Here is a 27,467-nt window from a genome sequence, read left to right on the forward strand (position 1 = left end):
GCGAAGTGTATGCACTCAAACAATGTTAGCTATTACTATCTTTCTCTTTAGTTGTGAATTGCTGAAAAAAGACGGTATTTTATTAATTTTTGCATTACTGATAATTATCACAATAAATATCAGGCAGTAGTCATTTAATGAATAATATTTTAATCTAGAACAAAATTTTTAGTGGGTCCTTTTTCAGCTCTGGAAATCACCAAACCATTCTGGATAGATCTCTGAAAGAGCAAAGAATTAGACTAATTAAAAGTAAAATGATTATGGGACGCCTTGGTGGCTCAGTGGGTTGAAGCCTCTGCCTTCAGCTCGGGTCATGATCCCAAGGTCCTGGGATCGAGCCCCGCTTTGGGCTCTCTGTTCCATAGGGAGTCTGCTTCCTCCTCTCTTTCTCTGTGCATGCCTCTTTGCCTACTTGTGATCTCTGTCTGTCAAAAAAGAAAAAAATCTTTAAAAGTAAAATGATTAGATAGAAAAATGAAATTACTTGAAAAAACATATATATCCTTGGAAGTGTAGGTTTATTCAGTGTGACTGAGTTGAAAATTTGACACCTCAGCTCTTTTTCAGAGACTTTGTTGTTGGGTAAAGTTGGCTTGCTGGGTAAATGTCTAAAAAATTTATTGACTTTCACTTACCAAAAAGGTGCTAAGTACTAAGGTGGGATATGGGACCTAAATACATCACAACTGGAATTATTAAGATCTGGGTCCAAGACTCTTCAATCAGCATTAGAGTATAGCTCTAAACTCCATGGTCACCCACCAGAAAGGATAAAACAGAAAGGCAGAAAATATTGAGGGTTGTCAAAAATGTAGAGCAGTTGGAACTCTCACATATTACATTTGGAATGTAAATTGTTAGAAATACTTTGGAAAATTGTTTGGTGCTATCTACTAAAATAAATGAACGTGTACCTACCCTGTGGTTTACTATTACCACCTCTTTGATATATATCTTTCATAAATGAATGAATATATGCACTGAAAGACATATGGGAGTGTTTGTGGAGGAGCCACTATGTATCATATCCCCAAACTAGAAATTGCTCAAATGTCCATCAATAATAGAATGGATAATATAAGACAATGTATTCATACAGTGGAGTACTATACAGCAATGAGAATAACTAATCAATAGCTTCTTTTAAACATGAATGAATTATACAAACATAATATTGGGTGGAAGAAGCCAAATACAGAAAAGAACATACAGCACTGTTTCATTTATTTAAATTGACAAAAGCTCAGGGCACCTGGGTGGGCTCAGTGGGTTAACCATCTACCTTCAGCTCCGGTCATGATCCCAGGGTCTTAGAATTAAGCCCCTCATTGGGCTCTGGGTTTAGTGGGGAGCCTGCTTCTCCCTCTGCCTGCCACTTTCTCTGCTTGTGCACGTGCTTTCTCTCGGTGTCAAATAAATTTAAAAAAACTTAAAAAAAAAAAGAATTCAAGGGGTGCCTGGGTGGCTCATGGGTTAAGGCCTCTGTCTTCGATTCGGGTCATGATACTGGGGTGCTGGGATCGAGCCCCACATCGGACTCCTCAGTGGGCAGCCTGCTTCCTCCTCTCTCTCTCTCTGTCTGCCTCTCTGCCTACTTGTGATCTCTATCTGTCAAATAAATAAATAAATAAATAAATAGAATTCAAGCTAGTAGTTAGTTATATTTGAAGTTAGTGACAGAGGGCCTTCATGTTCTAGATCATGATCAGAGGACTAGTTACACAGGATATAGTTACCTGATAAAAATTCATTGAGCCATATGCATGTGATAGGTGTACTTTTCATAGGCATCATAGCTACCCCATATTTATATCATATGTTAGTTTAAAAAGTAATTAAACTTTCTCTCTGACTCCAAGCAGCTTTTACAAAGAACTTTTTAATCTCTTTAGAGCTGCCTAAGGGAAGCAGGTTAGCAAAATACACTATAAAGCCCTTTTCCCAAACTCAAGATCCTGCTTTTGTGTGGCCAGAAGCATGTATGTTTACTCTTCTGTCTGGAAAAATAACCCTAAGGCGGCTTTCCTAAAGTTTGAAGGAAAAAAAATCAAAAACAAAAAAAACATAAAAACTCTCTCCCTGGACTTCTGACTCAGCCACAGGAAAACCTGGCAATAAGCTCCAATGTTTACCTACCTTATCTAAGAACCTGGGAGCCTTTATGTAAATGGAATTCCCCTGACACAACGGCTATACCTGAAGAGGTTAAACATAGTGGGCTATTACTCACTCACCAATCGTAGAAACTAGAAGTTTACATTACATTCTTGTGTCTTCATTTCCTTGTACTGGAAGCCCGGAGAGGAGAGTCAGTTTCTAATGGGGCATTTGTTAGTGGGTGGGGGCTCTGGGCACTGCACCTTTGGTGTGACCAAGCTGTTGTACCCATGGGCAAAGGAGGAGGGACGCTCGCTGAGGGTGTCTCTGCCCTGCCTCTTTTCCTTTTCACTTGAGGAGCAAACTGCATATAGACCTTGATATTGCAGGAGAGATCAGGAAATAAATTTGTCTCAAATGCAGAGTACCTAAAATTTCTAGGTAGCTAGCTAGCATGGACTAATAACACACATTCCTTCTTGCTAACTTTGTTTTTTTATTGTGTGACTTCAGTTGAGCTCCAGAAATGAGCTTGATGCTGTCCACAATTCGCTTATTATCACATTCCATGAGATTAGGGAGAGTTTAAGATACAATTAGTGTCATCTCTGTTTTCAGTGATAATTAAATTATGTATGTGTTGCCCTTTTATGCTTGGCGTGAAATCAACTTGTTGGCTAGAACCAGTGGTTTTCCCTCTATTTGGTTTATGGCAAAACTGACTTCCTCGCACAACAGTTACTGAATTTCTTCTGTCCTTCCCAAATATCCAAATCTTCTTCACTGGGCAGATGATATGACCCACCCACCCCCTTTTTTTTTCAACTCATGCAAAAACTTACTGCTTCTTCCTCTATGTTATTTTCCAAATTTATTTTCTTCTTACAATTCTGATCACTGAGATTTTTTTTTTTTTCTGGCTTCTACATCATTTCTCTTTCTCCCTGTCATTCCCCAACATTATAATCCTGGTTATTATTTTTTTCTTGCCTGTGTCCTCTATCTCCCAGGGTAGTTGTTAATTGCTTATATGAACACTGAAAGACATATGGGAGTGTTTGTGGAGGAGCTACTATGTGTCATATCCCAAAACTAGAAATTGCTCAAATGTCCATCAATAATGTTTCAACTTTTGCTCAAATGTCCATCTTGTTTCAACTTTTGCTTCTTTCTTATTTCTCTCAAGTTCGCCATGCAGAAATCATGTCATTTTCTCTTTTTTATACTTCTATCTTCTGTTATATCACTCATGCTTAAGTGACCCAATTTCAGTTAAAATATCTTTCCCACTCTTTTCATAAATTTCCTCTCTCTCTCTTTTTTTAAAGATTTTACTTATTTACTTGTCAGAGAGAGAGAGCACAGGCAGGCAGAGCGGCAGGCAGAGGCAGAGGGAGAAGCAGGCTCCCCGCTGAGCAAGGAGCCCGATGTGGGACTTAATCCCAGGATGCTGGGATCATGACCTGAGCTGAAGGCAGCCACTTAACCAACTGAGCCACCCAGGCATCCCTAATTATTCTCTTTTTCAAGCCTTGTTTAGCAAAGCATAAAATAAAGGAGCCCATCTTCATCTGTACGTGTAATGTGCTGGCTGGGTATTAATATGACCCTGTGATACTAGCTGAGGAATTTGCACCAAATATTCTAAGAATTTTTAACTTGCTAATCTCAAATACACAAAAAAGCAGCTGTATGGCATGAATATGTTGGAAATTTTTGGTTTTCAGTTTATTAGTAGACTGCATAGACCTTTCCTTGTCCCCATATTCTCTTTTTCCCCCTTACTCAATAACATCCAGATAAATCATCACTCCAGCCATTGCCCATCATCACCCAGAGTCTTGCTGTTGTTGCTTCTGTGAGTTCAAGTCCAGTCCTGGTGCTTTTCTCCAGCCTTCAGATAATACTCCTGGAAAACCCCTAATATCCCCTAGGCTCAAAGACTCAGAAACTGAAAAGGGAAGGAACAAGGTGAAGAAAAAAAAAAATAAGTAAGTGTAAGAAAGAAGAATGATATGCAGAAGAGAAAAGGAAAGAAACAGAATGAAGGAAGATTAAAAAAATGCAATCGGGATAAAAGGGAAAACTCTGGTTGAGGAGAGTCTTAGGAAAGAAAGTTGTTGGCATTGCCTGGGACTTCCAGGGACTTTCTCTTTGCTAAATCACGTGGTTATATATGGATTAGCTGGCTTGCAACTTACCATCTGCAAGGAAACACCAGGTGTTTGTGCTTGTAACACAAAAGGCTTCACTGATTTTCTAAAATAACATTTGATCCCATGGCAATAGAATTTAGTAAACATGGTAAGTAGGCATTGAATTTTAGATAAGAGGTACTGACAAACACCATAGAATTTAAGCATTTATCCACGTGTCTGGATATGGAATAACAAACAAGTGACTGCAAATCAACCAATAAGTGCTGAGGAATGGAGATACACATCTCATTTTAAAAGAAAAATGTCTACATCCAGAGGATCTCTATTGGTGAACGATACGGCAAAAGATTAGTGGCTGTCATTATGGAGAAATTACTTGTTGAGATTTATTACTGAGAAAATGCTTGTTCCCTCTTCAGGACTTGTATGAGTGAGGCAGAATTTAGGTACACCTAACGGGGGATAAATCGAAAGATCTGGCGATTATGCGATTCTTATTTTTTAAAAATATTTTATTTATTTATTTATTTGACAGAGAGAGGGAACACAAACAGGGGGAGTGGAGAGGGAGAAGCAGGCTTCCCGCTGAGCAGGGAGCCCCATGCAGGGCTCGATCCCAGGACACTGGGATGGTGACCTGAGCCAAAGGTAGATGCTTAACCACTGAGCCACCCAGGCGCCCCCAATTATGCAATTCTTATTAATGACCTATATGTTTCAGTTGTTCTTGCAGGCTGGCATTTCCCTTGAGGGAACTTTGATCTTTGATGGGGTATTTAATCAGGGATGGCATGATTGGCCTTAATAATGAACTATTTCTTCCTACAAAAGTCCCTAATCACAAAGTATAGGTCAGGAAACTTGCCTTTTAATAGTAATGATAACAGCCATAACCATCTGTAGAGAGAGAGAGCTTTATAGCTTCAAAAATATGCCATCAAATAATATTTTATTGGCAGGCAAAAAAAAAAAAAAAACCTTTATGGGTTCTCATTTAAAACTGAATTGAATTGAATAAGTACTTTAAAACCCAATGTTTAAATTAGAATTTCCCTCTTCATTTATGGGACTGTACTTAGTTTCAAGAATCATAATCATAATATTCATCATGATTATTTTGCTCCTGCTTTAAGAAATGTAATGCAGAAAATGGCATTAAAAATATTTTTTTCTGATAAGAAAATGGCTCAAAGTTGGAAATTGGAATTTTGAAATGTATCTCTGTCACCTTATCACTTTGCTGACATGTATTAGTAAGAAAATTCATGTAGTGAATCAGGAAATAGAAATCTTTACAGATAGAAAAAACCTTCACAAAGGTTTTTGTATTGAGTGTAAAAGATATCTGAAAACATAGACTATGCTTTAAGTAGGAATCCTTTAGTGATCACATCATTATGATGATGATAACTATGTTGTTTTCATAATTAATAATGGTTTATAATATTACTAGTCATTTTAACCAGCAAATATAATAATACTTCATGAGTAAGTACAGCAGGCTGCAAATGTTGAAGACAGATTTGCTTAGGATGCTGCCACCTTCAGGAAACTTCACCTTACAATAATTTGTATCTGTTGTATTGGAGAATTCATTTCTGTTTAGGGGGCATTCAAATTCCCTGTGCTCATATTATGATTTTCTTTCGCCCGATAACAGCGAGTTGAATGGTGCTCTTAATATTTTTGAAAAATCCTATTTTGGAAAGTATTTAAAATGGGCTGTGTTATTCCATTCAGTAAAAGAATATCATTTTTATTAAGATATGTGAATTTTAGGGACGCCTGGGTGGCTCAGTTGGTTAAGCTGCTGCCTTTAGCTCAGGTCATGATCCCAGGGTCCTGGAATCGAGTCCCGCATCGGGCTCCTTGCTCAGTGGGGAGCCTCTTCTCTACCTGCCTCTGCCTGCCACTCTGCCTGCTTGTGTTCTCCCTCTCTCTCTCTGACAAATAAATTAAAAAAAAAAAATCTAAAAAAAAAAAAGATATGTGAATTTTAGGGGCGCCTGGGTGGCTCAGTGGGTTAAAGCCTCTGCCTTCAGCTCAGGTCATGATCCCAGGGTCCCAGGATCAAGCCCCGCATTGGGCTCTCTGCTCAGCGGAGAGCTTGCTTTCTCCTCTCTCTCTCTCTTTGCCTGCCTCTCCGCTTACTTGTGAAATCTCTCTCTATTAAATAAATAAAATCTTAAAAAAAAAAAGATATGTGAATTTTATATATTTTAAAATATTATCCCTGACTCAGCAAAATACATGCATCACTATAAGTGGTTGGATAAATAAATAAATAAATATCGTTTAGTCTTAAAAGGGATTAAGTGATAAGGCAATTTACTTACAATGTCTTAGGGCTTTTAATTATGTGACTGTAAATATAGTCATGCTTCATTAATTCTACAAAGTATGCTGAAGAAAGTTATGCTTTTATTTAAAAATCATCTTTCATTCAATATTGGGTTGAAATATTACTAATTGTTTCGAAGTTTGTCTCAGGTCATAGTTTATTACAAATGTGAATCTACCTAAAGCTAAGGATTTTTTGCTACAGAATTTGCAATTGACAATGAACTTCTCAAATTTCCTCAATTGTTATCACGTCCTGAAGACTAAAATCACAGATGAATAATAGTTAAAAAGCATTTCTCTAAACATCTTTCTGTGTGCAGGAAAATTAAATTTATGTTTCTAGGGAAATAATATTCTTCTGAAACATACATGCCTATGTATATTAGCTTACTAGATTTTTTTTTTTTTTAAACAAGAAGAACAAATGTTGGGGCACCTGGGTAGCTCAGTCAGTTAAGCTTCTGCCTTCAGCTAAGGTAAGGATCCCAGGGTCCTGGGTTTTCATGCTCTCTGCTCAGTGGGGAGCCTGCTTCTACCCCTGCCCCTGCCCCAACTCATGCTTGCTCTCTCTCTCTCTCCCTCTCTTTCACATAAATAATAATTTTTAAAAATCTTTAAAAAAAATAAAAAGAAGAACAAATGCTCACTGCACTCATTGAAATTATGCAGTAATTACATAGAATTAGTCATTGTTTTCCACTTCACCTTTAACCCCCTACCTCTCTCTTAAATAACTATTTGGACCATGGTATCCATAGAAACATAATATGCACAGATACACATGTGTACACTCATGTGCACACACATTATGTACACACATATGTACACATTGTTTTAGAGACTTTATAATTTTATTTGTATGGAGTTCATGCACAAATTATGCGAAACTAATATATGGTGATAGAAATCAGAAAAGTAGTTAACTCTGGGGTAAAAAGGGGCTATTGATTGGAAAGGGACATGGAGAAAATCTCTAGTGGGATAGATATGTTCTATACCTTGATGTGGATATAGGTTACAGGGAGATATATAGATATATAGATATATAGATATATATATGTCAAAATTCATTGAGCTGTACAACTAAGATTTTTGCATTCTTTTCTGTATAAATTCTACCTCAAAACAAAAACACTGATTTTTTATTTTATCTATTTTTATTTTATCTTATTTTATTTTGGTGTGCAGAAATAACAGAATTAATGACTAACGATGAATCAGAGGGCTCCACATAATTCCATGGTGGCTCAGGACTCTCTCCTTGATGAACAGAAATAGCAGCCCAAAATCTAAACCACAAAACTCCCTGTATGTCACTATAGTCAAGAGTTTTACATTAAGATTTTAGATAATTAAATACCCAGTAACCAGCTGAAGAGGGAAAATGATCATCTCCATTGGAACAACTAGGGTTGTACCCTTTTAATTTGAAACCTCACCCAATATCAAGGTGCTAATGAAAATAAAAGATTCAAATAATACTTTTCAAATTTAGGACTCATTATATATAGATATAAATTGGCAAAATATGATTACATCTTTTGGTAATTTGAGTTAATAGGAGATTAGTTATTTTCAAACTGTGAGGTTTTAGGCAGGTAGTTGCTCTATCTATTTGTAACTAGCTCAAATAGGCTGGAGATTGTAATTATGTGTATTTATAAATATAAAATATGTATACACACCTAAATAAAACGTGTATGCAGCACAGCTCAATGTACAGATTCTCTTCTCAGAGAAGCAAAGCATATTAAATAAGTAAAAGTAGTCTGAGTTACTTTAGTTAAACATTAAGTTGAGTGCAGGGGACCAGCCCCCTGATAAGAGAAGAATGTGGATCTGGTTTTCAGAGTGTGAAATGTTAAGGAGGTGCAGTTTGCTTTGTAAATAGCAACTGTGATGAGACACAGGAAGACAGAGATGTGCTAAAACACAATGCCAGACACCATGTGCTTTAAACAATCTTCTATTTGCATTTAATTTGTATACAAATTTTAAAAGTTTAGTTTTAAGAAAAATTAGACAAACATATTCAGTTTTTTAAAGTGTGAATAAAGGTTTTAAATTTTTGGTAAAAACATTTGTCAGATACATAGACACAAATTTGAATTAAGAAGAAATCACTCTTCTGTCCTTAGCTCAATAGATACACCCATGCCATAAGGGAGCGTTACCTTCATCCTCCTGGCTTTGGGCACGTACAGCCATCTCTTCTGTTGGTCATTCAGAATTATCTCAAGGACATTTATATTGAAACTTGAGTCTCTAAAATCCTAGGAGATCCACAGATGCCTTGAAAATTCCTCTTTTTATCTGGAAAATTTCTTAAAGCTTTTAGGACACGTTGGGCCCTGCTATTTCTCAGCCTCTGAAGAATCCATTTAAGAAGGAGCTGGGGGGGGGCGGTGGGAGTCTTGTTGAGCACCTCTTTAGAGTCCTTGGAATGGGGAGAAGATGTGGTCATGCTGTGACTTGTCAAGAATGTAAAACTTTTGGGTTCAGAGAACTCGTCCAAGACATGCCGAAGTGCCAAGGTGTATCCTGGAAGGAGTAACTTGGAGATTCTTTATTTTATTCTAAAAACTGCCCTGGAATTTTGGGGGTGCAGTTCATGGAACTCAGTGAACCTGTTTGAGCTACTGAATAACCAGACCAGAGCAAAGATTTACATCTAAGCGTCTGAACTGCTGGTCCCTATTCATTAAAAAAAAAAATCCACAATATGCTTTAAAATGTGAAATAAAATGACAAAGTATATATGAGACATGTAAGCAATCTCACGCCCAATGCTAATTCACCCTGGGTTCCTACCTACCAGGGTAACCCACATTCAAGTCTGTTTCTTCGGAGATTTCTTTCAAATTTTATAATGTATTCTTTAGTTTAAATACTGACATATAATCTATTAAGTTTCTTCTGTGGAAGATGAGACTATCATTTACCTGTCCTTAAAGCATCAAATGGAAAAAAAACCTGTTTCACACATTTTCATACATTCCTCTCTCAACTCATCCTCCCAATTTTGGTAAAATGAAAATTCAGTGCTTACTTTGTCTTGACGATGTAGGTATTATTCACAGCTGAACCACATAGCACTCTTGGATCATATTTCTTTTTTTCATTTCAAATTACATGATATGTAATTACATGAAATGATACTTTCAAAGTTTTTGTCTATTTCAAGTTACATGAAAATGTAATTTTCCATTTCCCTGGGAGATAGTCAACAATTGTCTTGTTGCCTAGGTTTCTATGTGCCTTTCATTTAGTCATTCCCAACACTTTCACGGAACTTTGAAAACTTTGATAATCATTCATTCAGGTTTTTAATGTGTTCTTTGTTAGTTTGTTTGACTTTGTCTTTTAGTTTCCCTCCTGGAGTGTTTTCTCTCTTAGCTCTGATTTGATCTGCCTATTAGATTAGTTTCAGGACTCTTTAAATTAAAGAGGGTGTCCTAAAAATTATTTGGAGACTTCTATAGTTTTGTGCTTATGTTACTGGAACTTTCTGGAATTCAAATTCCTTAAAGACTAGTGACAGAATTATTATAGAAAGATTTCCATTGTAAATTCCTTAATTACATTTTACTCACGAAATACCATTTTGGGTAATATCTTTCTGGCATTTAAAACATAACCTTTAAGTTTATTCTTGTACTTATATCTGTTCATGTATTCAACCAACTTAAATCCAATAAGTACCAGATTGAACTTAAAGAGATATTGATTTCCATCTTTATCTCTAATGTATTAAGTTTATAAACTCTAGGCTTCTTATCTCTAGTATTAGCATTTTTCTTTTCATAATTTTCGCTTATCTTTGCACAATGATGAGACGAGATGAAGAAAATTCTGTTTATAACACATTCCTTGTGGAAAGTAATTAGATTGTGGGGAAAAAATGATTCAAAAGAGTTTCTAGGTAGATACTGTAGGTTAAATATAAAATCAAAATGGTTAAAACAACTGTTTTATCAACCCAGTGGAATTAAAACAACTATAAATCTGCAGGGATAAAGGTAGAGAGTAAGCAGATAATTGCAACTATGCTTTAAAATAGAGATGAATCAGCAGACTTTCTTGAGTTGAAACTAGAAGTGGATGGATTGATGTCTCAAGGTCAAAGGCCTCAAGGATTGGAGACAGATACAGATGGAGAAGAAAACAAGGTCTAGAGTGAATATTTGGAGTAGTTAATACCCCATTTTTCAAATCCTGCACAACTGATGGATGTCCCTCCTTTACTCAAGAAGATTAGGAAGATTACTCTCTAGAGAGGTCAAATAGAGAGACTCTGGACTTACAGACACCCCCATGCTGAAATGGGGCTTAAAAAATGTCCGCATTCTGAATGGCAAGACCCTAATCCTTTTCCTTCATTACCTCGGAGAGAGTGACGGGCAGGATTATTTCTCCAAGACAGGAAAATGGAAGAAGATTCCTCTCTGGAAAAAAATTTACTAGCTCTATCTCCTTTCCAAGGACTTACAGACACTGAGAGTCAGAATTCAAACTTAATTTCCTAAATAGACCCTGTTTAATAATGTCTATAAGTGGGTAAGTACTATCAACGCACGCTGAACTTCTATTGAGTTTTTCATTGCCTTGTTTTTAAATATGAATGGCCTCAAACTTAGCCACCCTGAAAGCTAGAAAACAAAAGAGAATAGCCTTTACTTAGGGAAAATGAACATGATCCTGGAATCCTATCCCTAGCCAAACTGTCAATGTGGTGTAAGGATAGAATATAGAAATCTTCAGATATTCAATGTCTTCAACTTTTTCTCTCACATGTACTTTCATAGTAAGTTAGTAGAAGTTATTATTATTATTTTTTTAAAGATTTTTGTTTATTTATTTGAGAGATGGAGATCCCAAGTAGGCAGAGAAGCAGGCAGAGAGAGAGGAGGAAGCAGGCTCCCTGCCAAGCAGAAAGCCTGATGTAGGGCTCGATCCCAGGACCCTGGGATCATGACCTGAGCCGAACGCAGAGGCTTTAACCCACCGAGCCACCCAAGTGCCCCTAGAAGTTATTATTCTTGAAAATGAAAATTAATATAAAAAAAAAGGATGACAGGGCACCTGGGTAGCTCAGGTGATGATCCCAGGGTCGTGGGATCAACCCCCACATCGGGTTCTCTGCTTGGTGGGGAGCCTGCTTCCCTCCTCCCCTTCTGCCTTGTGATCTCTGTTATCACAGTATCTCTATTATCTCACAGTATCTCTTATCACAGACTGTAAGTCTGTCAAATAAATAAATAAAATCTTAAAAAAAAAAAAAAGAGGATGACATGGATCCAAAATCAGGAAAATCCAACACAGTGGAGAAGAAAATGCTCGGGATGCTAGAGAAAAGAAGACCCAGTATGATAGCTGAGTCCAGTCTAGAGAGCAACCATACAGATCAGAGGAGAGAACATAGACTCTAGGAGATTTATATCCAAGAATCATAGACAGCTGATATATTTGAATGATTTGCATTTCTCCTAGAGGTTTCAGGCATGATAGGTGCATACAAATCTCTCTCTAATTGTTAGCAGAGAAAAACACGGGGCACAAACTTCAACCTTAGTGTACAACACATGTATTAGTGTTCACTGTGTATAATGTATTTCGTGGTGAATTGGTTTAAATTTGAACATAACAAAGTTGGAAATTGTTGAGGTGAGCTGAAAAGTGTCAAACTTTAAAGGAAACAGTCCACGGTCTTCCTTTGTTTGGGCTTTATGTTCTGTCTCCTCTCTGCTTGGGGTGGTGATCCTCAAGATGTTTGTTTGGTTTGTTCTAATCATGTAGGTCTTTGCTCAAACATCACTTCTCTGATCAGTCTACAAATAGCACCTGCAATCACTTTATATTAACTTCTGCTTTATTTTCTTCATTGGACTTAACAATTCCTGAAATTATATTATGTTTAAAATTGTTTCTTTTCTATCTGGTTCTCTGCTGTGTCCCCGCACTTAGGACATTGGCTGGCATGTGGTAGGTGCTCAAAAAAACAAAATAAAACAAAACAAAACAAAAAGACAAAATTCTGGTTTGAGGAACCCTGGTGTGGTAAGTTCCAAGGAAGAAAAGAATGTCTTTTTGACCATTGTATCTTCAAATTCTCACCAAATATCTATTGGTATAAGTATTCCAGAAACCTGTGGATGAATGAATGAATGAGTGAATGAAATCAATGGTGATATTTCTCTGAAATATTTTAATAAAAATAGTTGTTTTTAAAACTTTGGGGCTTCACACGATTAAAGAATACTCATTTGTGCAGTAGTAGAACTCAGGACGGCTAATGAGATAAATTATTTTCTTCTTGGGGGAAGCTCAGAGTCTGACCTATGTGCTCTGAAGATGTGTGGTATGTTCCCTCACACCTGAGTGAGCAAATCCAAATAAGCACAATTACTAACACGGTTAAAAGGTGAAAAGTATACTCTAGGGTGAATGTCAGTTCACATTCATTTTGGAGTTCTATCCATGGTCCCTCTTCTCTGTATCTGGAGATATACATGGTTTATACAAATCTGGGTAAACTTTTGTACATTATCTGTGAATACCAGAAGCTAGTATTCTACTGACTTCCTAAAGCAATATGACAAGAAGTAAATACTGTAAGAAATGGACCATCCCCTGAAAATGTAATCAGCAACATAAACAAGCTCTGGAGGACAGACAATTGTGAAATAGTGAAGAGTGAACATAGGATAGGGGGTTGGCATTCTCACTTCTCTGTCTATAAATGGCCTGTGGTTAAGTGAGCTCTATATTTCATTGGCTGCATAGTCCCATTATTCCTCTTGATAAAAATATTTATATATATTTTTAGGAATCACGAAGGGGGGGGACCCCAAATCATTTAAGTTTAAGAAGGCAAAACTAAAAGAGCACTCTATTGCTCATTTTGATGTTTTTAAGACTCGAGAGTGTGTTCTTTTCCTTGGAGGTTCCAATTTCAACAACAGTGCTGACACAACAAGGAATGTGGTTGCCCTCAGGCTAAAGGCAAGTTCCTACCTGTTGTCTCTGTGAGCTTTAACTGTGTAGTCTAACTCTGATTTGGATAAAGTAGAGAAGGGAGAGAGAAAAAGGGAGAGAATTCTAAATTAATTTAATTTAGGTGCATGTATCCTCATTTATATAAAAATATTTATCACTCTGCATTACTAATACCAGGGAGAAAGTTTTGGGGCAACTTGATAATTAAGGGTGATTTATACTTCTTAAGTGATGTCTTTGTTTTGCTATTCAGTGCCACTCTTGGGGTCTGGTGTTAGTCCAGGACACTGGAGGGCAGAGAAAAAGGAACTGCTTGGTTGAACAGCCAGGTCAGCTGAGCTGCAACACCTCAAATGTGTCCTGCCAGAGGTTGCCTGCGCGTTTCCTGTGAACAACGTGGTGCCCACCTGTTGTGGGAGCTGGGCTGAAGCCCCTGAGAGAGAGAAGGACACAAGACCAGATATTACCCTCTGTCACATCTATAGGGACACTTTTTTATATATGTTGCTTATAAATTTAGAAAATGGGTAAAATACAGATTTCAAACAATGCTACCCAGTGTGGAACACTGAATAACTTTTTTTTTTTAAAGATTTTATTTAAATAAAATACAATAATGTGTGTCTGGGCGGGTGAAGGATGAGGGGCACTCATGAAGCCAGGCTTTCGCCCGTGTCCTGAGGATCATAGTGAAAAGTGGCCTGTAGGAGGGACCTCCCTCCGCAGTGCAGTCCTTGAAATCACATAGAAAAGAAGCACTTCTTGGAGAAGGAAGTGAAGCTATCCGTCCATGTCCATGTTCTCATCTTTCCTCCCTTCCTCTGCTTCACCCGTGATGGGGGAAAAAAACGTCACCTCGAAAATGAGGGATGGTTGCAGGATGTCAGAGCAAAAGCCAACAGCAACCCCTGTATGCAGAGGTGGCCAACTGTAGAGGCCTTAACTGGGAAAGGGGAGAAGACTTAACTTTGAATGAATATTGAGGAGTTGATTCTACTATTTTTCTATGTATATACTTTCTTCTTGATATTTTGATTTCTAAACTGGAACTATCCATTTTGTGACTTTATGAACTGAAGTCCCACTCATCTAAGAATAAATACAAAGTTCATGAGAACTACTCCAGTTTCATCCTGAGGTAGGGCAATATTATAGCCAATGAATACATTTTGAAACCATGGTCAGAGACCAAAAATTAAATACCTATTTTGATTACACCACAAAACAAATAAATAAAACTGTTTGAACTTGAATTCATTTTCCTGAACATGGTCCTTTGACTCACTTTAAGGGAAAAAAACTAAAATAATTAGTTTCACGAGAAACCATCATTAAGAAAAGTTATTCAGGGTGCCTCGTGCCTCAGTCAGTTGGGCATCTGCCTTTGACCCCAGTCAGGGTCTTGGGGTCCTAAGATTGAGCCCCCTTTTGGGCTCCCTGCTCAGTGGAGTCTGGAGTCTGCTCCTCCCTCTCCTTCGCTCCCCTCCCCCCCTCTGCTACTCGTGCTCTCTCTAGCGCACTCTATCTTTATCTCAAATAAATAAATACATTTTTTTAAAAAGTTATTCAGTGGGGCACCTGGGTGGCTCAGTGGGTTAAGGCCTCTGCCTTCTGCTCGGGTCATGATCTCAGGGTCCTGGGATCGAGCCCCGCATCGGGCTCTCTGCTCAGCGGGGAGCCTGTTTCCTCCCCTCTCTCTGCCTGTCTCTCTGCCTACTTGTGATCTCTGTCTGTCAAATAAATAAATAAATAAAATCTTAAAAAAAAAAAAAAGTTATTCAGTGTTCCACACTGGGTAGCATTGTTTGAAATTTGTATTTTACCCATTTTCTAAATTTATAAGCAACATATATAAAAAAGTGTCCCTATCGATGTGACAGAGGGTAATATCTGGTCTCGTCCAAGAGCTGCCTAACACAGTCAGCCTCGGTGTGGGCCAGCGGAATCTGAGGATGCTTCTTGATAAAGCAGCACCCCAGGAAATGGTGAAAGAACTATGTGCAACAGCGATTAATATAAGAAGGTGATTATTTGGACATAAAGTGAAATATATTCTTGAAGAAAAGCTGGATTGCAAAAACTTGTCTTTAACAAGGCAGTGGGAGCAAAGAACAAGGAGGTGTCTTTGGATTTCTCTACTTCTCACAACCTGTACCTCGTATGTCAGCAGGTCTGATGGCTCTTAACCATTCCTCTGGCCGGTCTGTTGCTCTCCATCTCCACCATCACCTCAGGCCAAGCCCCCATTGCTTAACCCCCGATCTGCTCTGGGAGCCTTCTGCCAGTGTCCTTGCTTCTACCGTTAAATCCCAATGATTTATTTTCATTACAGCAATTGGAGCAGTCTCTCAAAATAAAATATATAATCAGATCACACCCTCGCAGTATTCAAAAACTTCCAATAATAGCATGGAGAAGAAACATGTATATTCGTAAATCCTTATGTGGCTCAGCCTCCGCTTACCAGTCGGACTTCATTCATATCACTTTCCCTATTATCCGGTGCTCGCCAGGGACTCTCACGGTTGACACAGCCAGACTAGCTGGCTTCCGCTCGTCTCTGAGATCTCCGTTCAGACGCCACCTCCTCAAACAGGCCTTCTCTGACCCTTCATTCTGGCGACACCAAGTCATGCTTAGTGCCCTGTTTTGATTCTCTGTAGAGTGCTCGTTTCCATCGGCTGTTATCCTTGTATATTTATTTACTGGTGCGACAGACAGACAAGGTAGCCCACATCACCTCCATCTCCTGTATTTATGCTTTTGTATAATCTGCTCGCCGTGGGTTTGGGCAGGACTCCTGACTTGCTTCTAACCCACAGAATGTGGCAAAAGCGACAGGATGCCGTTCCTAGAATTAGGTTACATTTTTTTTACAGAGGCGATAGGGTATGACTCTTGTGATTAGGGTACATTAGAAAAGACTCCCTCTCACCAGCAGACTTGCTCTCGAGACTTTCTCTTGTGCTGGCTTTGGAGAAGCAAGCAAGCTGTTAGGTTTCTGAGGGCCCCTCCTAGAGAAGGCCTATGACAAAGAACTATAGGCAGCTTCTAGAAGCTGCACAAAACTTTGAGGCTTATAGTTCTATGTCTGTAACAACTAAATGCTGCCAACAACCACGTGAGCTTGGAAAAACCCCGAGCCTCAGATAAGAACCCAAGCCTGGTTTACACTTTGATTGTAGCCTTGGGAAACCCTAATCAGAGTGCCCATTGTTCAGACTTCTGATCCACAGAAACTATGAGACAATAAATGTGTGCTAATTTGAGTGGCTAAGTTCACGGTAATTTGTTACACAGGAAAACATCAATTTATTGTCTCTCCAGTTAGATTATAAATTCCAGTGTCCAGAAGAACATCTGCCACATAGTGTTTCAGAAATATTTATTGAGGAAATGAATGAGAACGATTAGGTTATTAAACATTTTTTTTTCCCTTGAAAGCATTTCTTTTCAATTGAAGTATAGTTGACCCACCATATTACATTAGTTTCAGGTGTACAACATAGTAATTCCACAAATCTATCCATTATACTATTATATCCATTATACTGTGTTCACCACAAGGGCAGCTCGCATCTGTCACCATACGACACTATTATAATACCATTGACTATATTCCTCAGGCTGTACTGTTCATCCCTGTGAATTATTCATTCCAGAACTGGAAACCTATACCTCTTGCTCCCTTCACCCATTTTGCCTCTCTTCCCAGCCCCCTCTCCCCTTGGAGAATCATCAGTTTGTGTTCTCGATTTATAGATGTTTCTGCCTTTTTTTTTTTTTTTTTAGATTTTATTTATCTGACAGAGAGACACCAAGAGAGGGAACACAAGCAGGGGGAGTGGAAGAGGGAGAAGCAGGCTTCCCTCTGAGCAGGGAACCCAAAACGGGGTTTGATCCCAGGATTCCAGGATCATGACCTGAGCTGAAGGCAGACGCTTAACGACTGAACCATCCAGGTGCCCCCTGTTTATACTTTTTTTGGTCTTGTCTGTTTTGTTTCTCAGATTCTATTTATAAGTGAAATTATATAGGATTTGTCTTTCCCTTTCTGACTTATTTCACTTGGCGTAATATTCCCTAGGTCCATCCATGTTGTAGCAAATGGAAAAAAAAAAAATCATTGTTTTTTTATGGGTAACATTCCATATATACCACATCTTCTTTATCCATTCATTTAGAGATAGACACATGGATTGCTTTCATACCTTTGCTGTTGTAGATAATGCTTTAGTAGACATAGGGATACATACACGTTTTTTAATTAGTGTCACTTTAAATGACAACTACATGCTCAGGGTAATTTAGTATATAAAAACTGAAAATGCTGTAATGGGTCAGTGTAGTAGGGGGACAGTGTGTGTATCACAGTGGCCAAAGTATGGGCCTTGATGTTGAGCAAACCAGGATTTTAACACCAGGTCTGGTTAGATTATGACTCTAAGCAATTATACTTCTGATCATTTGCCTTCTTATCTCTCAGGTGGTAATAATATGATTTATATATGAAATATATGAATATGAAATAGGTCATGTTAAGGAGTAAATAAAATATAGAATTAAAATCCCAAACATGGGTGGCAAGGCAACTAGGTGAGTTAGTTAGTTAAAGGTCAGACTCTTGATTTCGGCTCAGATCACGATTCCAAGGTTGTGGAATCGAGCCCCACGTTGGGCTCTGCACTCAGTGGAATCTCCTTGTCCCTCTCCCTCTGCTCCTCTCCTCATGCTCTTTTTCTCTCTCTCAAATACATAAATAAATAAAATCTTTAAAATTTTAAACATGGCATATCATAGGTACTCAAGAAACTATAACTACAGGTTTTACTTGCTTATGTTCTAAAATTATTTCTCAAATCCAACTATAAATTCTCAATATCATTTCACTCATGAGAGTTTTAATACTATTTTGATAAAGATTTTGGAATTGAAGAAAAGAAAGTCGTGTTTACTACAAAGAGGAAGTCTGCGAACTACTTCTGGAGCAGGAGGCCATAATTTAGGAGAGCATAAACAAAAACCCAAACACAATAAAGATCAGATTAAAGTTTTAAGCAATACGGGAATTTAAAATCTATCATTAAAATACTTAACATTTATTGATAGCTTGTAATATCGCAGGCACTCTGCTCAGGGCTTCAAATGCATAATTTAATGTTTATAACAACACTGGATTATGATATTTATTTAAAATATTGTCAGTTGGGGCACCTGGGTGGCTTAGTCGTAAAGCGTCTGCCTTTGGCTCAGGTCATGATCCCAGGGTTCTGGGATCAAGCCCCACTTTGGGGTCCCTGCTCGGCGGGAAGCCTGCTTTTCCCTCTCCCATCCCCCCCCCCCGCTTGTGTTTTCTCTCTCGCTGTCTCTCTCTGTCTGTCAAATAAATAAATAAAATCTTTAAAAAAAAATGGGAAAACAATAATAGCTGAAACATACACAGTCTCCTTTACCACATGCCACTCTGAGAATAAATGAGTGTTTGAATAAGACAGAAGTGGAAGTAAGCTTAGCAATGTATATGACCACCAGCTATGTCTATAAATGCTCATAGAATTTGACGTGTTTGTTATTAAAGGAGGTCTGACGGCATCATTTGTTGTTCCTACCCTTTATGGGAGAGGAAAACAGTGAGAAAGGTGTTTAAAATGTTTGGCTTCCTAGAGCTCACTATGAGGACACTATCTCTAGTATGTGAAGTCATGTCTCACCTGAAGGGTTGGTGTGTCTTCACACCCATGAAATCTCATTTTCTCTGCTGACACTGCCAATTTAAATTCATTTTATATGTGATGTAGACAGATGTCTGCAAGGAGCTGGACTGAGTCCATTAACCCCTCACAAAAGGAGGTGGTTTTAATACTTAAGTGGTAGTTAGCAGTTCTGACTCTTTACCACTTCCTTTAACCCTGACTAGTATTTGATGCATGGGATAAAATTTAAGTAGTCATATAAATAAAACAAACACAAGCTGAAAGTTCACTAAGGCCAAAAGTAACATGCACTTAGCCCCCTTTTTTGGTTAGTGGAATCCACTGTTGTGCCAAAGACAAAGTGTACAAGAAGGACATGAAAATATCATCGCATAGGCTGTGTGCGCATGTATGAACTCGGAGAATGAGCTTCCCACTGTCTCCTCGGGGAGGAGTGAGGCCCCCAAATTTGATTTCTCCTGTCTTCTGATACTATTTTAAGAAGTTTTTAAAAATAACGCATGTCGTCTTAGATTGAGTCCTAGAAAAGCTGAGATGTTAGTTTACTGAGGAAAGTTGGTATATTTGATTTTAAAATGTTAAGTGATCATTTTTAATCCATAATTCATGTGGCCTAGGCCGACTAATGTTTACTTTTAATAATTTTTAAAAATCCTTTTTAACTTATGCAAATATGCATTTTTTCAGACTGCTGAGGGAAGCATAGTTCATTTATAGCCATAAAAATATTTTTTAGACCAACAGAACAAAATGTAAGCTGTGCTTTATATCTGAGTATTAGATTTTAGTTTCTGTTTTTTTTTGCCCTGTATTTTTCCAACATTTCTATCATAGCATATGTGGTTTCTTTTCGGTGTGAAATAAAATAGTGTTTGTTTTTTAAAGTGCTTCCTGGCAACTTTTAGGAACTTTTATCAATAAAGATAAAAACTAAAGCCACATTTCTTTTCTTTTCTTTTCTTTTCTTTTTTTTAATTCCCAACATAGATTTCTTTTTTAAAAATTTGCTTTAGGTGAGCTCCTGTTTTGGTCTTCATTCAGTCCTTTACCAATTAGCTCGTAGCTCATTTCACTCCAAACCTTTCTTTCTTGTTTGCTTGCTTGCTTTTATTTTTAAGTAATCTCTACACCCAACATAGGGCTTAAACGCTTAAACCCACAACTCCAAGATCAAGAGGCACAACTCCAGGGGGCGCCTGGGTGGCTCAGTGGGTTAAAGCCTCTGAGGACCCTGCATGGCATCTGGCTCTCTGCTCTGCAGGGAGCCTGCTTCCTCACCCCCCTCTTTCTGTCTGCCTCTCTGCCTACTTGTGATCTCTGTCTGTCAAATAAATAAATAAATCTTTAAAAAAAAAAAAAAAGAGTCACAGCTCCATAGACTAAGCCAGTCAGAAGCCCCACTAAATATTTCTTTTTTGGGCTTATGGTTTCAACATTCTCCACCCCCCCCCCCAGATTTATTTATTTATCTGAGAGAGAGAGAGAAAGTAAGAAACAGAGCATGAGCAGAGGGGGAGGGGCAGAGAGAAGGGGAGAAGGAGATGCTCTGCTGAGCAGGATGTCCTATGTGAGATTAGATCCCAGGGTCCTGGGATCACGACCCAAGCCCAAGGCAGATGCTTTACTGGCTGAGCCACCCAGGTGCCCCTCAACATTCTTTTTAATAGCACATAGGGCTGCAGAAAATGCTGCACTTCACTAGGCAGAATAGATTAAGGGAGTGTTGGGGATGTTGGCAATGAGGACTGTCATTGTTTGCAAACGCCAGCGCTAGAAGACACTCAGCAGTTTTCTTTCCAGTTTAAAAAGCTGCATTGTAAAAGGCAAGTCAAATCATGAATACAAGAGCGATGAGAGATTTGTGTAAGAAGTTAAGTGTACATTAAAGACAGATGACCAAGAGACTCTCTTTTTGTCATTTGTTGAAGAGTCTATTGTGAGATAGACCATTACTCAGAATGCAATACTTTTCTTTCTTTGTCTCATGTCAGATATTATTGCATCCCCGGTCTTTACAGATTATACTGCTGCTTGGATACACCAAATTGCTTGGGGTGGCCTTGGGAAATCTGGTTCCTGGGTCTGTTTGTCTTTCCACTTCCTTCCGCTCTCAGTTCTGCCGTATTACTTCAATCACAAGACTAGCCAAAAGCTAGCAAAGATCATGAGGCTCACGAGGCTCAGGATATCACTGCCTTTCTTTACTAGAATAGCTTTCTCAGGAAGGTTAGTCTGATTACCTCTCTTTCCAGTTCTTTTCTAAAGCTCATATCATGAAAGCCAGAGTGCTGACTTCCAATAAGCTATTTTTAGGCCAGCCCAATGTTCTGACTCTGATAAGTGTCCCGAGTGTAATATGAAAGAGAGTGCCAGTGGGTGTTCAAGCCTTCTAATTGTGCACTTCTTTGACTCTTATGGCGTATTTTCATATCCAAATTATGTCTCATCTAACTCTCACGAAAACCTCTAACCTTTGGTAGAATCTCCATGTCACAGAGACTTAGCCAGATTCAGGACTGATACTTGACAGTCTTAAACCCATATTTTCAGATTTCATTCCAGTGCAAAAAGGCTTTGTTTTCTGTTTTTCTTTGTTTTCCAGGGTAAGCTTACCTTGCCTCATGCCTCAAAGGTCATGAAAAAATTGAAGGAAGAGATGAAAAAGGGCTTTTCTTATAAATGGCAAGTTTAGAGCTCTAATAGTATGAAAATACATTTGAATTAAAAATACATTCACCATACCTTTTGGAAGTGTTCTTAGAAGGCTTTCCTGTACCCTGAAAATGCCTGCTTTTCATGGCCAATCTCTTTGATGTGGGGAGAGGGTATGCCCAAAGAACATAGCTCAGCACTCAGGGGACAGTGTGATCTCAACTATTTTCGTCCTGCGGTTGGATGATTGCAACACTGTTCTTAGCCCTGGAAGCTGGCTATGTTTTGTGGGATTTCCCTTTTCCTGCCTTACTTGGGCAGGTGTACAGTCTTAAAGATAACACATGCTTCTATCGGCTATTCATGACCATGCTTTACTTGCCAACTTGAAATAAGGAAGGTTTACCTAGGTAACCATAATGCCCCGTGTATAGTATTCATACTCCTCTGAGATCACAGAACAAGTCTAACTTCCAATTTGCTAGATTCTATTGGAAGTTAGTTGTCTGAATCAATGAGTTTTAATAATTTGGGCTTATCAAATGAATTCAAGTTAGGGTAATCAGGTATTTTAGAAGTCAAGTCAGCACATTGGCTTTCAGGCTAAGGTTGTAGGACTACTGGGAAAACATTGAGTGGTTTTTAACACGAATTGCTTAGAGTCTCACACTTAGAGACAACTAAAATGTACAAGGGTGTGTGCATGTGTGTGTGTGTGTATAGATTATTGTCTGCTGCCCCTGAGCTCTGGTCGCCTATCCCTGGCGTCTGCGACAGTCTTCTGTGCAACATTTAAAGACTGTACTTGTAAAGCAGTCCATACTCAATTCTGATAATCACGGTCTCCTTTCAAGAAGGCCTGCTGATTTCTATTTGGAGGAAAAAGGAGAAATTAAAAACACCGATGAAAGCTAGGGATGCTTTAGAAGACTTAACTCAATACATTCCTTTCCCTTTGGTGCTGTCTGCATATCAGATATTACTGATTATTTACTTGTTTATCCCTATCCATTCATCTCTGTATATACTCCATAAGAGCAGAAACATTCTGTTTTACTTTGCACTAAATAAAGATTGTTGAATAGATAAAAATGACTTCTGAGAGTGCCTTTATCCACCCTGCGTGTAGTATATTAAAACAGTAAGACTTGGTATATTTAAAGTGATTCAAATATTCTCAAAACCAGCAGTGAACGAATAAGGAAAAGACGGAGGCCTCCTTGTCCCTCTCCTCCCGTGTGTGTTGGTCACTTTCAAGCGGTCACCTGCTCAAGTATATCCATCCCAATAGTATTTATCAATCGCCAATGTCTCGGGCACCTCAACAGGTGTTGGGACAAATACAGAAAGTACAATAACTCTGTTCTTGATGAAAGCAATTTATTATCTAGTCAGAACAATAACTCATGTCTACTGAAACTACTTCCCCAAATGATTAATCCTGGGACATGAATCAAACCAGTGAATCTTTGGCTTATGCATCAGTGATGCAGCAATTTGGAACAACACATTTTGCTAAAAAGTCATGTATATTGCACAGCAGGTAAATATCCACACATCTACCCGTGTGTCCGTGATTTAAGATGTTGTTTCCATCACGGTGGACATATGGTTAGAGAGTCTCTGGACCTTTGGATGGAATTTTTGGATGAAACTTCTTCTAGGTCCTGACAACACACCATTTTTTGTCACACGATTCACTCTGATCCTCTAATGGTCTGAGGAGAGGGTAAGAGAGGGACTAGAATGAGTTAAATTTTCATTTTTAGGCTTTAACCAACGTGTGGATTTATCTGTCTAATGACCTGAGGAGTTTACTTGTTAACAGAAGGTCGGCAAAAATCCCATGTTGTCAGCAAAACTCTGATGGTATCAAAATAAATGAGTCATGTAATTTCAGCTTTTGAAGGTGGGGTTTGAGAAACCAGAAAGGAGGCTTTCCCGGCTGACAGGCGCTGAGAAGGCAGCAGCCTACTGGCTACAAATAGAGGCTCCCGTGCTGAGACCACGCCACCGGGGTGCCTAAATCTGGCACAGTAACACAGAGGAAGAATTTTTCTTTTCCTGGACAATATTCAGAAGCACCATGAAACCAACTTCTCTGTTGTGATCCCTGCGGTCTCAGGCAGATCACAGATTTGAAGAGGACAGGCTGCTGGACAGTTTCATGGCTCAGGGCTAATTATTCATGTGAGAATCCACCCAAGAAAGTTGCTAAGCTGGTTTGCTGGCTGTTTGGTGGAGACTTTTAAAGAGACATTGCCACATTTGAAGAGAGCGTTCTGTTTTACATAAATATCTAGCATAGAGAGAGCCTGAGAAGACAAGGAGCAATGACAAAGTAAATAGGACTTTTATTTCTGTCCTTCAAAAGTATATTTAAAAGTGAACCGAAGAGCATGACAACTGTTCATAAAACATCCTACTCAAAAGGCAGATTTAAAGTTTCTTCATATGAAGCATTTTAGGAGGAGTTGGAAATATGCCATATATTTCTGTGGGAAAATCATGATAAAATATTTCTCAATAGGGTCAGTTTGGAGAATCTACACAACATGCACACACCTACACACCAAAGACAATCTTCCCTATATCGTAAAAACCAAAGAATATGCGTACTTGGTTCCTTAATTATTATTAACTTTCTGAATGACATTGCCTTGAGTAACAAAGAAGGAACAAATCCTTTTACAACCACAATTTTCACATGGTTTTCTAGAAACTTTAATTTGGCAGAAATTCTGTGCTCCCAAGTCTTCCCTAGATCTTAAAGGGAAAGATAATTTTTTTAAAAAATGCAACTAAGTTAACAATTTGACACGATTTAAAGACTCTGAGCTTAGCGCCTGTCCAATAGGATTCGGTGTTTTCTCCGGATGTCTCCACAGCTCCTGCTGTCTTCTCCATCTGTAGCAGTAGTGCAGCAGGTGCCTACTCCAGGCATCTGGTGAAAGGTTTGTTGAATGAATTGTTTACCACATCTTTATTCTATTTTAATGAAGCTCATCTTGGTGGGATTTAGTGCATGATATTTTTCTCAAAGATTTTATTTATTTATTTTTGTCAGAGAGAGAGAGATTGCAGTGCATAAACAGATTTAGTGCATGATATTTTTCTTAAAGATTTTATTTATTTATTTTTGTCAGAGAGAGAGAGATTGCAGTGCATAAACAGAGGGAGGGGCAGAGGCAGAGGGAGAAGCAGGCTCCCCACTGAGCTGGACTGGATTCCAGGACCCTAGAATCGTGACCTGAGCCTAAGGCAGACGTTTAACTGACTGAGCCACTTAGATGCTCTGGTGCATGATTATCTCCTATGTTTCTGTTTATAATATATGTGTTTTATGAAACCCCACTCTACTAAATATCGCTATAAGAACTATGGTGGAGTGAAAATTAGAATGATCTGACTGATCTAATAAGGACTTCCACACTTCATTTTAAAACACTGCCAACTTGAGATTCAGGAATGTAAATTTCTTCTTTAACATGCTTTAATATTGTCATAGACTCAAGTGGGAGGGTAAATAATATTTATTAGTAATTCAGGGTGTCCAGTCACCACTTTGCATAAAGATTATCACATTTAATTGTCACAACAAGCCTATCAGGTGTTATTCTGCCCATTTTATAGAGAGAAAGAGACTGAGGTTCAGAGAAACTCCCTAGTGAGTAAATGGGAAAAAAGACAGGGTTCAAGCTTCGATCTGACAGTGCCTTTTATATGTACTGATTAGGATTTTCAATCATTCATATCTTAATATGAATTATTTTTATTCTGATTTATTTTCTGCTGAATATATCAGTCTTCCTGAGAAAGGGGAGGTTTGAGGAAAAGGAACAGGGGTGGACAATTTTGAAGAAGGGGACAAGAGTAGAAATCTGGGGTAGTTTGGTTAAGCTGTGTAAACAGAGCATGAGGTTTAAAGATGCTTAACATGTTTGTGCTGCCACTGAGCCCAAGCAGGGCATCTTGTGGGAAAGAAAGGAAACACTAAGGAAAGAAAGGATGGCAAAGGCCTTCTTTTTGAATTTTGACATGTTCAGCTTTAATGACAGGAAAGAAACAGTGTATCTTTATATAGTGAAGTGATGCTGAGTGCGTCCTTATTTGGATATTATTGTCCGATTTTGATAGGTTAGAATAATATCTTTAATTCTTTAAAATTCATTTAATCTGTCTTTTCTTTAGGTAAGGCTTACCTTACCTTACCTAAATAAACAATAATTAAGAATGATATGCGTAGCAGGATGACTGGCCTGTTCAGTCAAAAAAGCACGTGACTCTTGATCGCATGGTGATGAGTTTGAGACCCACATTAGATACAGAGATTACTTAAATAAAGAAAGAAACTTTAAAAAAAAATAAAAAGAACAACACGAGTGGCAATAATGTCCAGTTTACAACAGAGGATTGAAATTTTCTCTGCATGAGGCCAAAAGCAAGCTGTAGCCCTCCTCTTCAGCCCAGAACTTGGGTTTTAGACAAGGAAAGGCAGTTTCACCTACTCACACAATAGGCCCCCAGGGGGTCATGCCTACATCTCTTTGGTATGCATCTATTCATGAAGAAGCAGTTGTGTCTCATTGCTCAGTAAGCTCTGTTCTGTTTCTGCAGAACAAGTCATAATATAATAACTAAAGGTACATGCCAAATGGTGACAAATTGGGCTCTTTCCCTACAGCCTTTCCTCAAGAAGCTCAAGTGTCAATGTGCCCAAAGAATGAATGTATTGAAAATAGCCCACCAGTGGTCGTGAGCATTGATGGTGAAGAATATCATTGGTTCAGAAACCTGGGAAGAAGAGTTCCCCTGTGTTCCAACAAGGCTCTTCCACTTGCTGGCTGTCTGACTTCAAGTTAGTTACTCCATATATCCAAGCTTCCAGTACCTCATCTATAATGTGGGGTAATGATTTTTACCAAACTCAGGAGATTGTTGTGAAGATTAAAGAGGATGATCTGTGTAACATGTTCAGTGTGGTGCTTAACATGTCATAAGCTCTCAGTAAATATTAACATTCCCCTTCCCCCAAGAAGTGAATTTTGAGATTCCAACTGCTCTTCAGCTCCTATTTTAGTTAATTCTCCTAGGTAAGACGTCTTTTGTATTTCCATTTTTTTCTATAATCCAGAGTTTAACCCAAAGCCAATACAAACTAGGACAAATCTGACAACAAAACATGAAAATTAAGTTTGGAAATAAATAAGCCTGGCAAATTGAAATCAGTTTCCAACCTTATATGCTTCTGGAGATGTATTGCTTGCTCTGTAGATCTTTAGGAAGAGAGAGAGAGAATAAGTCAAATTTATGGAATTAGGCTTAAATTTGCTTCATCCCAAATGATGGAAGATTGGAAAATTCTAATAAAGGGAGGAAATTATTCTCCAGAGATACTGCAGTTGACCTTAGTATAGGCTCTTATTTTAAAAATCTGAGTTTTTGAAAACACAGGAAACATGGAAATCTCCCTCCCATTTTTACTTTCCAAAATATGTCAGAA

General features: G+C 38.3%; 1 protein-coding gene across 1 annotated transcript in view; it reads left to right on the forward strand.

Annotated features, from left to right (window-relative positions):
* Positions 1-27,467, forward strand: part of DSC1 (desmocollin 1) — a 245,197-nt gene that overhangs the window by 111,405 nt on the left and 106,325 nt on the right. The window lies entirely within an intron of this gene.

Source organism: Mustela lutreola, chromosome 11 (assembly GCF_030435805.1).
Source record: "Mustela lutreola isolate mMusLut2 chromosome 11, mMusLut2.pri, whole genome shotgun sequence".
Lineage (NCBI taxonomy): Eukaryota > Metazoa > Chordata > Mammalia > Carnivora > Mustelidae > Mustela > Mustela lutreola.